The 14965-nt window shown below is 44.7% G+C and overlaps 1 long non-coding RNA gene across 1 annotated transcript in view; it reads left to right on the top strand.

Moving 5' to 3' along the window:
- The window catches only part of LOC130705936 (uncharacterized), a 58360-nt gene extending 50873 nt beyond the window's left edge, over positions 1 to 7487 (top strand). The window contains exon 4 of the long non-coding RNA XR_009006333.1: positions 6557 to 7487. This is a non-coding gene — a long non-coding RNA (uncharacterized LOC130705936). The remainder of the gene's footprint in view (positions 1 to 6556) is intronic.
- The last annotated feature ends 7478 nt before the right edge of the window (positions 7488 to 14965 follow it).

Genomic DNA, 14965 nt, shown 5'->3' with positions numbered 1-14965 from the left:
CCACCGTTCCCACAGCAGGAGCCATTTTCAAGGACTCAGCCTTGAGAGAGTCATGTGTTGCCAAGACCATCTGGACGGCGTCCATGACTGAGCCCAGTTTAGGCCTCTACATAAACGTTTAAGATTCTGGCGGGCAGCTGCAGAGGTCTACTCGTCCCAGACAAGCCTCGTATGTAAGCTTCCTTGCTTATTCAACCTGCCATTAACCAGTGTGGAGGAGTCTGCGTCTTTCTTGGGTCTCTCCTTGCCCTCTGTGTACGGGGGTAGTTTGGGATTTCAGCCGGGGGAACTCCTGAGATTGCGAACCAACAAATGTACTTGATGAAGTCATCGCGGGTAGGAGTAATTTCAGTGTTAAAAATGAAACAGGAGGAAAAAAATAAAGCAAGGGCTCTTAACTCCTCTCTGTTGCCAGCATGGTTCTGGGAACAGGTCTGGTGAGGGAAGTCACTGGACACTAGGTGTCCTAATTGCATTACTTTAGGTGAAAAGACCTTTTTCCTCTTTCAGATGCAGCTCCGCCTGATGCCACAGTCACCAACTCACCCCCTACCCCCCGCACACACACACACCCTGCCGCCAACAAAGTCTCCAGTCCTCCCCTTCCTGCTCAGACAGTACGGGTGCAGTGCCCATCACCTAGGAAAGCCATGCAGGGGCAGGAAGAAACTTGCAGGAGGTGTGAAGGCCCCTTGGACCTCAAAAAAACTCTGGTCATCATTTATATTTAGAAAAGGATATTTTTCAGAGCATCTCTTTTCCAAAAATATATTTTATTTTTGAATAAGCAATTAATGCACATGGTTTAACCTCCAAGTTATGAAGTGATGCACAAAGAAAAAAAAGTCTCCCTTCCACCCCTGATCCTCAGTAAAAACCTTCCCTTTCTAGAAGCAACCCAATGTTATTGGTCTTTGCTGTAGTCTTACTGTAGAGTTTTAAGCATTTACCATCAGTGACAAGCATATATGTAGTCCCATTGTTATAGAAATGGCAACATATTGTACATACTCTTCTGCATTGCTTTTTTCATTTCCTGTTCATGAAGATAATTTCATATCAGTATATAAAGCACTTCCTTTTACTTTTTCATGGCTGTATACTATCCCACTCTATGAATGTACTATAATTTCTTTAACAACTTGCCAACAAATTGGCATGTAGGTTGCTTCCATTATTTTGCTGTTCAAACAAAAATGCTATATCAGTGGAAAAATGCAGTATGTAACCTTCTGAGATTGGCTTTTTATATTCAGTGTAATTCCCTTGAGATTCATCCAGCTTGTTGCATATCAATAATTAACTCCTTTTTATTGGTGACCAGTAGTTCATGATATGGATGTACCATCACTTAAATATTTATCATTGAAGGACATTTGGTGTTTTTAATTTTGGGGCTATTACGAGTGAGTTACTATGAACATTCATGTACAGGTGTTTATGTGAACATAGGTTCTCATTTCTCTGGGATAAATACCTAAGATTGCATTTGCTGGGTCATTTGTAATCGTATGTTTACTTTTTAAAGAAACCACCAAACTTTTCCAGAGTGGCTGTACCATTTTACATTCTAACCAGCAGTGGATGAGTGACCCAGTTTCTCTGCATCTTCATCAGCATTTGGTGTGGTTACTATTCTTAATTTTAACTATTCTGATATGAATATAGTGGTATCTCACGGTGGTTTTAGTTTGTGTTTCCCTAATGGCTAATGTCGCTGAACATCTTTTAATGTGTTCATTTGCCTTCTGTAGATCCTCTTCAGTGAAACGCCTGTTCATGTATTCTGCCCATTTTCAAATTGGATTTTTTGCTTTTTGCTGTCGAGTTTTGAGTTTCTCTGTATATTCTAGATACCACTCCTTTGTCAGACATGTGCTTTCCACATATTTTCTTCCAGTCTTTAGCTTGTCATTTTATTTTCTTAAGAGTGGCTTTCACAGAGCAGAAGTTAATTTTTATGAGATCCAACTGATCAGTTGTTTGTTTGTTTTTTAAATATTTATTTATTTATTTTATTTTTGGCTGTGTTGGGTCTTCTGTGCGAGTTGGGTTTCTGTGCGAGGGCTTTCTCTAGTTGTGGCAAGCGGGGGCCACTCTTCATCGTGGTGCACGGGCCTCTCACTATCGTGGCCTCTCTTGTTGCGGAGCACAGGCTCCAGATGCGCAGGCTCAGTAGCTGTGGCTCACGGACCTAGTTGCTCCGCGGCATGTGGGATCTTCCCAGACCAGGGCTCGAACCCGTGTCCTCCGCATTGGCAGGCGGATTCTCAACCACTGCGCCACCAGGGAAGCCCTGGTTTTTTTTTTTAATTTAGAAAAAAATCAAGAAATGTGACATGTATACTACCCCAATGTGATGGTTGAAAAATGCACATTCTTAACACATTCTATAGGAAAGTGTCAATAGAAATTGAGAACTATAAGTGCCAGGACTGGAATTTTCTTCCCATTTTACAGATTAAGGACAATGTGCCTTGCCTTCACTTTTAGTTCAAAGACCTCTTCATGACTCCACAGTGAACGAATTTCTGTGTGTATTTAGGCAGCATGATATAATTGGTCACAATATAATTATTCTGGTTGTTTTTACTGTTTAGAAAACATGTGAAACCTTACCAATGGCATCCCCAAGCCAATGGCATCTTTCCTTCCTTTGAACTCACTTCCAACCTGCTTTTTAAGAAAATAGCACCTAACATTTTCCCATTAAAATTATTTATGGGGCTTCCCTGGCGGCGCAGTGGTTGAGAATCTGCCTGCCAATGCAGGGGACACGGGTTCGAGCCCTGGTCTGGGAAGATCCCACATACCACAGAGCAACTGGGCCCGTGAGCCACAATTGCTGAGCCTGCGCGTCTGGAGCCTGTGCTCCGCAACAAGAGAGGCCACGATAATGAGAGGCCCATGCACCGCGATGAAGAGTGGCCCCCACTTGCCACAACTAGAGAAAGCCCTCACACAGAAACGAAGACCAACACAGACATAAATAAATAAATAATAAATAAATTTAAAAAAAAATTATTTATGATGTGATGTGATAAGTAAGTATGGACTCCGAAGGCACCCCAGCTGACCTATCCCAGCCTCAGCAACTGTGGATACAGAAAGGTTTCAAGATACACAAGTTGAGCACGTGGAATTTTTAAAAGATGAAAGGCCTTACAGAGATATTAACATATAATGGCATTTGATTATATGTCGAGAGAAAGGCCTTTCTTGAAGAGAGACTATTATATGGAATCAGGATGGTCTTGGATCATTCAAGGTCCCCAGCCTGAGGTCTGAGCCTGTCTCTTGTTCTACAGGAGAAGTGGGTGCCTGCAATCCAAGCCGGCAGTGCTCGTTTTGTTTCTAGACTGGCCTCTGTTGGTTCTTGCTTTGGCAAAAAGCTGAGCCTTTGGTGCACCTTCTCCATGCCTGGGGTCTGGGAAGGCTCTGGAGGAAGCCACCTCTAAGAGTGGAGCTCTCCCCCGTCATGCCCTGTGATTATCAACTTAGCTCAGGCAGAAGCATCCTGCCTACTTGGCAGATCCTGAAAGGATGGCTGGGAGGGTACAGTGCCCCCGGTGAGCCATCTCAGGCCTGCTTCCATTCCACTATCACGGCAGCTCTGCGGGAGCCTTGTTAAGAAGCAGAGAGGTGCACTCTGTCCTGGTCCTGCAATGCCACCAGGAGATTTTGAGTGCCCGGGCTGCTGGCACAGCTGTCCTACAGAGTGCGGTCGCCCAGACCAAGAACCCTCAGTCTCGGGAGCGGCCACCAAAGACTGAGCTGCCCGAAATGCCTGTGCCAGGGAAGGCGTTAGGAGAGGTTGCTGGGGAAACACCTGGGGAAAGAGCCAGAGGCCTCTGCGCCTCTTATTCCAGGAAGAGGACATCTCTGAGGACAGAAGTGGACGTGCCCAGCCCACCCCACAAGGCTGCCACGATTTGTGGCCCAGGAAACACAACAGAAGGTCGGCAATCACCCCTCGCCACTTCTGTGATAAGGGGAAGGTTCCATGACTTGGGTGCACTCCCATGTGCCCCAAGGAACCCACAGCACGTTCCTGGCCTGATCCCGTCTCCGGAAGCCCTGCAGGTGTTTGATGCTGATGCCTGTGGCTGAAACTCGGGGTCTTTTCTCTCTTGGCCGGGCTGGGACCCAGGCCCATCCCCACCGCCTTGGCCTCCTCTCCGCTCCTACTGATGCTGCAGCCTCCACCCGGCCCGGCCCCTGGCCGAGCCTGTCCAGCTTCACCGTCTGCCATGCGGGCACCTCACCCTCCTCCCAGCAGGCCTCGTGTCTCCGGAGACAGTGTCCCAACCCCAGGGGGTCAAGGGCACTTCAGAGAAGCAAGCCAGCCCTGCTGGCAGCCCAACCGGCGCCTCCACCTTCCTAGCTGGGCAGCGATGCCTTGTGTTGCCTTAATTCCGTGTATTATAATTGTAGAGAGAGACCGTCTAGAAGGGGAAATCAAGTTGCTGGTTTCATAGTCTCTGGCCCCATCCTGTTTCCTCTTTTCTCTCCGCTTCAACTCCCCATAGCCATTCAGGTCAGAAAGAGTGAGTTTTTCTTTAACTTCTTTCCTACCTGCCCAGACTTCCTTTACTTAAAGCTCTAGGAGCTGGCTGGCTGTGTTAAGTGAGAACTAGGGAATTTAGAACACCAGTCCTTTCCCAGAAGTGCCCCGCTCTCAACCCTGCTGTTTACTTCGCCCAGCTCGCTATTTTGAAGCGCAGAAGCTTTCTCTTTGCCTCCCTCCCCAAACAGTCCCTATGCCTTTCCTCCGCATGGGACCAGCCCCCTCTCTTCCCCCAGGTGAGTTAATGCCTTGAGCCTATCAGGGAGCAGGTCCTGGACGCAGAGGGACAAAAGAGAAAAGCACATTAATATTTAAAAATCTTGTCCCTATTACACAAGCAAAGGAGACTCTCTTCCACCAACACACACACACACACACACACACACACACACACGCCTCCCCGTTCTCTGTCCTGCTGAACCCTCTGGGGCTTTTAGAGATCAGGACAAAAAAACCTCGAATAGGGTTGCCAAGGAAAACCTCAGGTCCTTTAATTGGGACAAGGAGTAGGGGGTGTCTATGCTCCTGGGGATGTTGTGTTTCTCAGTCTAGGTTCTACTAATAAAAAGTATAAAAGGGTGTCCATGGCAGGAAGTCTTGGTCAAGGCAGACCGCTCCCCTGGGACCGTGCAGACACGTGCCTGTAACCACGGTCTGCTCAAAGACCACGGCTTTGCCTGCAGGGCGCTGCTTCTCCCGTCCCTCCTGGGCCTTCGGGACCGTGGTCGTCCTTCTCCACATCTCCCCCACCTGGGATCCTTCCTCCAGTTTTGCACTCCCCACTGCCTCCCGCTTCTCTTGGTGATGGCTGTCCCTTGCTCACCTCCCTGGTCCAGCCTGGATTCATCACTGGGGACATCTGCGTGCTTTCCCCAGGCCCAGGCTTTCTCTTCCATCCTGATTATTCCATTCTGACAAGAGCCATCTTGGCTCATCCACATTCCAAGCATTGCCTGGAATTTTATCACCAGCCCAGGCTAAGTGACAGGTGGAAAAGAATGGGAGGAGAGGGAGAGCCATGCGGCAGTCAGTGATTGTCAGCCGTACCGTTTTGAATAAGACTGTCCTGAATTCAGTATCTTCTTAAAAACATACCTGTTCTCTGGGAAAATAGGCAACAAACCCCAAACAGCGGTTGCCTTCGTATTTGGGAAGGAGGAGGTATGCTTGTTACAGACCTTTAGCTTCATCTGTAATGTTTTAGTTTTTCTTAGAGAAGAATGTATTCACACATTATTTGGGAAATTTAAAGATAACAAATAATAAATTTGGTAATTAAAAAACATTTTTTTATTGAAGTATAGTTGATTTACCATATCATGTTAGTTTCAGGTGTATAGCACAGTGATTCAATTTTATATATATATATATATATATATATATATATATATATATATATATATTCCTTTTCAGATTCTTTTTGTTGGTTATCTATTGTATATATAGTGGTGTTTATATGTTAATCCCAACCTCCTAATTTAGCCCTCCCCCACCCCCTTTCCTCTTTGGTAACCATAAATTTGTTTTCCACTTGTCTCATTTTTTTAGATTCCACATATAATTGACATCATATGATATTTGTCTTTCTCTGTCTGACTTACTTCACTTAGTTTGGTAATCTCTAGGTCCATCCGTGTTGCTGCAAATGGCATTATTTCATTCTTTTTATGGCTGAGTAGTATTCCATTGTATATATGTACCAGATCTTCTTTATCCATTCATCTGTTGATGGACATCTAAGTTGCTTCCACGTCTTGGCTATTGTGAACAGTGCTGCAGTGAATATTGGGGTGCATGTATCTTTTCGAATTACGGTTTTCTCCAGATATATGCCCAGGAGAAATTTAAAGATAAAAAACAATAAGCTTAGTAAATTTTTGGAGAAATAAAAAATCGATAGCAGGCACAGAGTCTATGTATATAACATAATATGTGAATGTTGGTGTATATAGTAAAGATAATGCACTGTCTGATATGATCTGTTCACAGGCTAATCTTGTCCGCACTGGACCAGGAGCGATATCCTGAGTCCCTCTGCATCTCTAGCATGAACCACGGACACCGGGGTGCATTGGCCCTCAAGAAAGGTTTGTTGAGCCACAGGTAAAGGAAATCATCAGCTTCCTTAGGGGTGGTGATCTGAAGAGTGGGAGCAAGGAAGGAACGACAGGGCTGAAGTGAAGACAGAGGACCCGGCTCTCGCTGTGATCCCTGTTTTTCCTGGACGTGAACGGCAAGGTGTTTGGGTGTTAGTTTCTTGCCCCCTGTGCTCCCCGTAAGCTGGCCCCCCGTGTGACTGCAGGGAACACCTTGGCAAAGAGGCGTCTTCAAAGTGTCTCAGCATGTTGGAGAGCGGACATTGCTGCCAGTCACGGAGGACATGTGTCTCCAGAGCCACCGAGTTCCAACCAGTAGCCTTGCCGAGTTCTGGCACTGTGCGTGTGAATTGTGCCCTACTCCAAAGTGTACCCAGATTGGGGGTGGGGGACAGTCACCCCCTCCTTTGAAACTGCTGTTCCTCTCCATTTGCTGCCGCAGATGCCAACACAATTCTTGTTGCATTAACTTGGCTGGGAGAGTGAGGAAATGGCAGCAGCATTAATTAAAAATAATATGCCACCCAGGAGATAGCTTGAGCTCACTCCTTTTCTTAGTATTCCTCTCGATTCTTTTCCTTCCAGCTTGCGGCTGACGCGCTATAGGTGCCAGGGAGGGGAAACCGTGATGTTCAGGAGAAGTATGACAGAAGAGTGAGAGATTTTAGAGAGAGGGGCTCCAAATGTGATGAAAATCTTCAATCTTAGAGGTATCTGTAAGGCAGAGTTTTGAAGGCACTAAAAAGAATAGTAAAAAAATCAGGGGGAAAGAACTGGATTCCTGAAGTTAGGGGGACAAGGGAAGGATTGGCAGAAAGTGGTATAAGTGGATACTTTTTTTTTTTTAATAAATTTATTTATTTATTTTTGGCTGTGTTGGGTCTTCGTTTCGTGCGAGGGCTTTCTCTAATTGCAGCGAGCGGGGGCCACTCTTCATTGCGGTGCGCGGGCCTCTCACTATCGCGGCCTCTCTTGTTGAGGAGCACAGGCTCCAGACGCACAGGCTCAGTAGTTGTGGCTCACGGGCTTAGTTGCTCCGCGGCATGTGGGATCTTCCCAGACCAGGGCTCGAACCCGTGTCCCCTGCATTGGCAGGCAGATTCTTAACCACTGCGCCACCAGGGAAGCCCGTGGATACTTTTAAAAAATAAATAAGAGAAGAAATACCATTCTACAAGAAAAGGGACCAGGTCTCTTTGGAGAAATGGCTGAGTCAATGGTTGGGGCAGGAAATGTATAACTTTGTAAGAAGGTCTTATAATGCTGAAAAGTAAAGCAGTGTTCAGAAACAAACAACCTAAAACCCCAATGGCGGTGTGTATGTCAAATGGACACAAGAACCAACTGAAAGAGCTCGTGACGGGCAAAGCTGGGCCAACTTGAACAAGAAAATGAATGATGTAGTGTCAGATTATAGCCCAAAGTATAAGTATCCATGAGTCCATACTGATGTAGATAAATGATTGAATATATACATAAGTGGAGGAGAAAAGACAAATCTCTTGTGCAGAAGAATTCCAAATAATTGAGGTACGTGCACCCCCTTCATGGAGGTGGAGAGTAAATCTCCACTCCTTACATGTGACCTGTGCTTAGTGACTTCCTTCCAAAGAGTACGGTATGCATAACTTCATAGTGGAGAAATCTGACAAACACTGCCTCAGCAGCGGTTATCAAGGTCAATGTCATTATGGTTAAATCACATTAATAGCTTGTATCCTTGATATGATGAGAATGATACTTCACCTCGGTGACCTTCCTGCCCCAAACCCATAACTCCAGTCTACCCATGAGAAATATCATCAGAGAAACCCAAGTGGAAGGACATTCTACAGAATACCTGACCCATACTCCTCCAATCTGTCAAAGTCATCAAAAACAAGAAATGTCTGAGAAAGTGTCACAGACCAGAGGGGCCTAAGGAGACGTGATGGCTAAATGTAACGTGATATCCTAGATGGGGTCCTGGAACAGAAAAAAAGGACATTAGGGAAAAACTAAAGATATCTCAATAGAGGTTGGACCTTTGTTAACTATGAAGTATTAGTATCACTGCTTGGAACCATCAGCGTCCACTACAATGTGAAAGTGGGTCCAGACTGAAAAGAAAAACCCTTACCATTGCCATCCCAGCCCAGAAGCTTCACAATCACCTTCACAGCCATGCTTACGTTGTAAAAAATTATGGCTGTTGCAAGCTGTGGTTTTTAAATTTAATGTTGTTCTAAATGCCTATAATTTCAGGTAGTCTCCTTTGGAAGTGAAAGCAATATTTTCAGCATTCCAATTTATTTGTTCTAGGCTTGTTGACAGAGTAGGATGACTGAGCCATAGAAGGAAAGAAGCAAATTTGGGGAAGGATCCATGGAGTTGACATATGCATTATTCAAAATTAAACAATCCTCGTAAACCCATGTGTCCCCCCTGCTGCACCCTACAAAGTGTGTTATTTCTTTTCCTGACTAACATTTTCCTCTTAATGCTGAATTAATAAAGTTATTTTCATTTCATTATGCCTGGCTTTCAGGGGACTTTCTAATAAATTCAGTCTTTATCAGTCAGAAGCCTCCTTCTGTTTCACGTTTTGTCTCCTGCATGGCCTTTTGTTTCCTAATCAAAATCACAACTTCTAAATGAAGCGAGGAAAGGATTTTGTTGTCTCAAACCCCATTCTGTGCGTGAGCGAATCAGAAGCGAGCTGGGGCTGCCACCTCTTTATTTGTTGTGTTCACCAATTAAAAGGTGTTACTCTCTTGGTAATAAAGTGTCACCTTGTCCCTCCGGGTCCTCACTGCGGCCTCTTTCGATCTCGCTCCTTGTTTAATTTGCCAGCTGGCATCACTGTGGTCTCAGATTCCAAAATTGTCCAGGGCCCCACTTAGGTCAAAGCCCTTCTCTGTTGGAGGGAAAACGTTGAACCCTTTCATCCTTTACTCCTAGCTGGCTGTCGCTGGAGCTGATCCCACAGTCAACTGCCACACAGAGCTAATTTCAGAAACTTCTTAAAAGAGTTGTTCTTCAAGGGCAGCTGTCCACACAAGGGCTGTGTCCTCAGGCGTGTTTATACACCAAAAGGGAGAGTAGGGTCCAGAAAGAAATAGTGTAGAAAGAATATATAATCACATTAGTTCAAATACTCAAGATAATTGGTTGAATAAACTGGATAACTGCCACGACACTTCTGTTCCCCATGCATCCATACGCAAAGCTAGTGAGGAATTCAGTAAGACTGAAATATCATTAGAGGACAGGAGTGTGCTTTGAAAACAGCACTTTCCTCGCTGCCAGAACTGGTTTGGTTTGACTTTTGATCCAGCCCTTATGTTTTTGCGTAACTGAGAGATTTGGCAGCATGAGAAAAATGAACGCTTTTATTGAACTTCTGAGTTTCCGATACTTTACCATCCATGGTCTCATTTGATCCCGTGTTGTATGAAAGGCCAGAATTACCTTCTCTATTTTACAGCAAAAGAAACTGTGCCCCAGGAGGTCACATACTAGTCACCGAACTAGTAAAAAGTAACCCAAGGGCTGGAATTTAGGTCTTCTGAACTTAGTTCTTAGAGTTTTCGTCCTTTCTTAATGTTTTCGTTTTTTCTTCTGGGGTCTGAATTCATTTGATTGTCTGATGAAATGTCTCCTAAAAATAGCATGCATGCACGCAGGCACACACAATTTTGGTATAATTTCAAGAGGTTCCCCATCACCCCCAGGTTGAGAACCACTGTCCTACACTGTGCAATCTCTATAAAGGTGATAGAGTGAAAAACCAGGAAATTCTGAGATAGGACAATACGCAATTTGAAGATGAGAATCAAGACCAAATTCCCAAGTTCTTTGCCAAATATTCTTTCTTCTCCTGGAATGTATTATCTCTCAGAGGGACTGGCATATCCTGAAATTAAATGTGTTAAAAAATTACCTTGGGGGGTTATATGCAGAAATGGGAACGTATTGATGGAAAATAAAAACCTGAGAAGTTATTGAACTGAAAGAAGGAGAAGCAGGGTAAAATGAAAAGGAATAAAAATAATGGCCAATTAGATATTTTCAATCATGAACATTGTGCAACCAGCACGTTGTGCGTATTTATGAAATCCGTTGCTGGGAGAGGGGCTGTGGTGGAAGTGATGCAGGAAATTGAGTGTGGTTACCTAAACGGGCTCACGGAGGCCAAGTGGGCACGGACTGTGGTCACCCTTGGCCTGGTGGGATTTATCCCACGCATCAGTTTCATCTCTAGCTATTACCCCCTGCAAGCCCCGGCAAGCCCGTTCTTCGGAGTCGATAGCTGCTCATGCTGAAAGCTTGTAAGCCACTTCTTGGCTAGGGCACCCGTCGCTGTGATTAGACCCAGTGACAATGTCTTGCCCTTCTTGTCGGTTCTCATGGACGTCCTTCTTCCTAACTGCTAGATGGACCCTGACTCATCACCCTTCCTGCTCTGAGGTCTTCCAGGTCTGCTGGGTTTAATTCACTGCCCTGCCTTGACCTCCTTCTCCGGTGTAACCTCTCTGGACCGACTGGCCGGTTCTAAATGAACCCTCGGCTTCACTCCTCCCATGTGATTTCACTGAGCTTGTGGCCGTTCTGAAAGGCCTGAACACAACTCCAATGTTGTCTGTCTCAGGATAACCCTGGCCCCGGTTTCTCTCTTTTGATCTGTCTACAACCCAGGAGCTATCTCTATCACCACAGCAGTGCCACCATGACCTTGTCCTTCAGCGCCTAGTGACTCCTCGGATAGAAAGATTTGGAAGGAGTTCATCTCCACTCCCCAAGCTTGGGCTTCTAGGAGATAGAGTTGGGGCTGGGAGCTGGGATATGAGGGTAAAATTGAACAGGCACCATCAGGTGCTGAGCCAGGACTTGAAAAATAAGTTGGAAAATCAGACTCTCAAGCCAAGGTCAAGAAATAGTTCTCAGGCTCTCTGGCCAACTATCTCCAGAAATTCCTTCGCCAAGCATATTCAGGCCAGCCCTCCCTCCTTTAATTGCTTCCTGGCTCCTGCAGGATCTATCTGCACACTGGTTATGTCTGCAGATGGGGTTATTCAATGTCTTGATCAAGACTGAGCATGTCAGAATGGACCTCTGTCCACAGAAGTCATTCCAGGATCAAATTAGTAATTTTGAAAATTGATGGGAGTTAATAACAAAATTGGTCCTTTCAGCCCAGTTACCTCAGTTATTTTAATGATGGCATCCGTCTATTCAGTGATTCACCCTTAGCTTGGCACTCACCCAACAGATGGTCCATCCAGAGAGCGTCTACATCCTGACACAGAATCAAGAATTGCTGTTTATTCATTTGTCTGTTTTAATGACCAATTTGTGCCCAGTCAATTGGATTAGATCAGTGGGTTAGATCCAATTAGTTAATTCAATTTTTTTTTTTTCCCTTTAAAGGAAAAAGCTACACCAACCATTTTTAGTGGGTTGTTTTTAATCACATGTACCTATTCTACTGAAGGTACTACTGCCTATGGCAGATTTAACTTCCCGGAAGTCGGAAACAGAATTCAAGGTGACCCATGTGACACAATGGACACAAAAGGCATGATCTAAAGGTAGGACGCAGAAGTATGAAAAACAGTTTGTACTGACACAGAACACAGGTTGATACGAACCCTATGCCATCTATGTCTAATGCGCTCGTAACAGGGTTCCTAGTTTTATAGGGAAATATAGTTTTGTATGTTAATCCCTGGTGGTTTGGAATAAAATATCAATAAATTGCAACCGAAGAGAAAATGGAATAACAATGCACAGAATCTGCACATGAATATCTGGAGAGGCTGTATGATGATTATCTTTGGCATTCGTTTGGCAAACTCTTCACTATCACTTTTCTTGGGAAGCGCTGACCCCGGTGTGCATTTCTTCTAGCTGTAAATTAGTGACGTCTTTCAGTAAAAAGCACATAATGACCAATGACGTTGGTGTCCCTCACATTCTCACCCCCTTCCTTTCATAAATGTTTCCATTTGGGGCAATAAAGCTGTATAATTGGAACAGAATTCTAAAACCACATCTACATAAAGTAACAGAACTATGCTTGAACCTCTACGACTGTCGCCTCTCACTGAGCTGTTAGGCAAATAGAATTTATTTCTCGTACTAATTCCAGCTATAGTTAATCTCTGCTGGCTATTTGGAGCTTTGTGTGTGGAAGGGCTTTCTGAAGCTATGCCTGGTCTCAGCAGGAAAGGGTTTGTTAATTGATTAGTGATGTCTGCTCTGGGCACAGGAGGAGGGCGTCATAGCAGAGAACACTGTTACAGCCTGTCCTACCATAAGGAGTGACTGGATGCAATGCTATGTAGATAAATCACATTCCATGGATCCAGCTAAATGTGTCCTTTGAAAATGTTTGGTACAAGTTTACCCAGGAAACACACAACTAAAATGAGCTTCTCTGTGACTCAATACGTGCTTGGGGATACAGAAGAGCTTTACATACATTAAAAGGGGGGAAAGCCCCAAACTCTCAATCATTTAGTGTTGTAATCTGACCTTATTCTTAAGACAGTCACAATAGCTAGACCAATTCTAACAGTAGGGTTCTATGTCTTGGGCTTAAAAGTATAAAAGCGCATGCATATTCACCTTTGCTTTAATGCTAATAATGTCACAACAAACGTGGAGAAAACCACATTTGATAGCCCTAGATGATCACAGTAGGAAAGCAGCCCCTTAAGGAGACTTTCTCAAGAAGCTGTTAAGATATTGAGCTCACATGTGGCCCACACATTAGACTCTTCAATTGTGTTTCCAGCATGTCTCCGAGGTGCTTTGAATCTGCTAAGGCATCCTCCTGGTAGTGTAGCTCACGACCTAACTAAAAGAATCTGTGTCCTAGGGAACTGCTGGACACTCAGCTCGGGGGAAAAACATTTCTGAAGTCTTCTCAAACCTTTTTATTTTTGCCTCTCGATCTCTGGTGTCCTCGCTCCAGCTGCCATGACAAGATACCGAAAACTGGGCGGCTGAAACAATAGGAATTTATTTCTGCCCGTTCGGGAGAGTGGAGATCCAAATCAAGGTGCCAGCAGAGTTGGTGTCTGGTGAGGGCTCTCTCCTTGGGTTGCAGACAGCTGCCTTCCTGCTGTGTCCTCACACGGCATGGGGATGGTGTTAGAGCTTCAACATATGAATTCTGGGGGGACGCATTTAGTCGATCACACCTGGTTTGTGGTAGAGGGAAGGCACTTCTATGAGGCCCTATGTAGGATTCCAGATTTCAAGTCAGAAAGCATTATTTATTTGTTTGTATTTTGGACTAGCACATAGTGGGTGCTCGTTGAATATTTATTGAAGGGCTACTTGGTAGAATAAATGATAAAGAATGAATAAATGAATGCAGAAGTGAGTTAACCCTGGGCCAGGCTAGCCACAGGGATAATTTGAGGTCATTTTTGTCCTCACTTGTCTGGCCAACCAGAGGTCTGCTTAGAAGAAAGTGTCTAGAGGATAAGAATTCTTGCAAATTCTGAAATGCCACAATTCTAGAGTTCTAATTATATGGGATGCAAACTTCCTTAACGCCATCTCTAGGTGGGGACTGCCAGGGGAAGACAGTCCCTTTCCTGTGCTGCCTATTTGGAATCTCTTTTCTTTCACTCGAGCAATTGCCTTCAGTCTTGAAAAGGGTATAAAAAAGAGTACTCATTTCCAGTGTGACCTAAACTGCAATTCTTTAATAAAAGATGGCAAACGTGACCTCTCTTCCTTTCTTCTTCATCTGCACACATGTTTTCATCATGTTTTGTACAGAGCACATCACCCTTCCATGCAGTAGGTGTATGGGTTGAATTGTGCCTCCCCTCTCCCACCCCCCAAATTCATATGCTAAAGTCCTCACCTCCAGGGCCTCAGAATGTGACCTTATTTGGAGACAGAGGTAATAAAATTAAAATGAAGTGATTAGAGTGGGCCCTAATCCAATATGACTCGTGTCCTTATAAAAAGAGGGGAATGTGGAGACCAACATGCATAAAAGTAGAACATCACGTGTACATAATGACAGCCATCTACAAGCCAAGGAGAGACACTTAGGAAAGATCCTGCACTCAGAAGGAATCAACCTTGCCAACACCTTGATTTCAGACTTCCAGCTTCCAGAATTGCGAGACAGTCATTTTCTGTTCTGCAGGCCACCTGGTTTGTGGTACTTTGTGATGGCAGCCCTAGCAAATTCATACAGCAGCTCATGAAAAATAGCTTCGGACAGCTAGTGGCTGGAAGTTGCACCTAATACATTTCTGTTTAGCGTCTGTGCTGTGATCTGTGGATGGACTTA

The sequence above is a fragment of the Balaenoptera acutorostrata genome, chromosome 20, assembly GCF_949987535.1.
Source record: "Balaenoptera acutorostrata chromosome 20, mBalAcu1.1, whole genome shotgun sequence".
Classification (NCBI taxonomy): Eukaryota; Metazoa; Chordata; class Mammalia; order Artiodactyla; family Balaenopteridae; genus Balaenoptera; species Balaenoptera acutorostrata.
The sequence above is the reverse complement of the archived record's forward strand: the minus strand, read 5'-3'. Positions and strand labels throughout refer to the sequence as shown.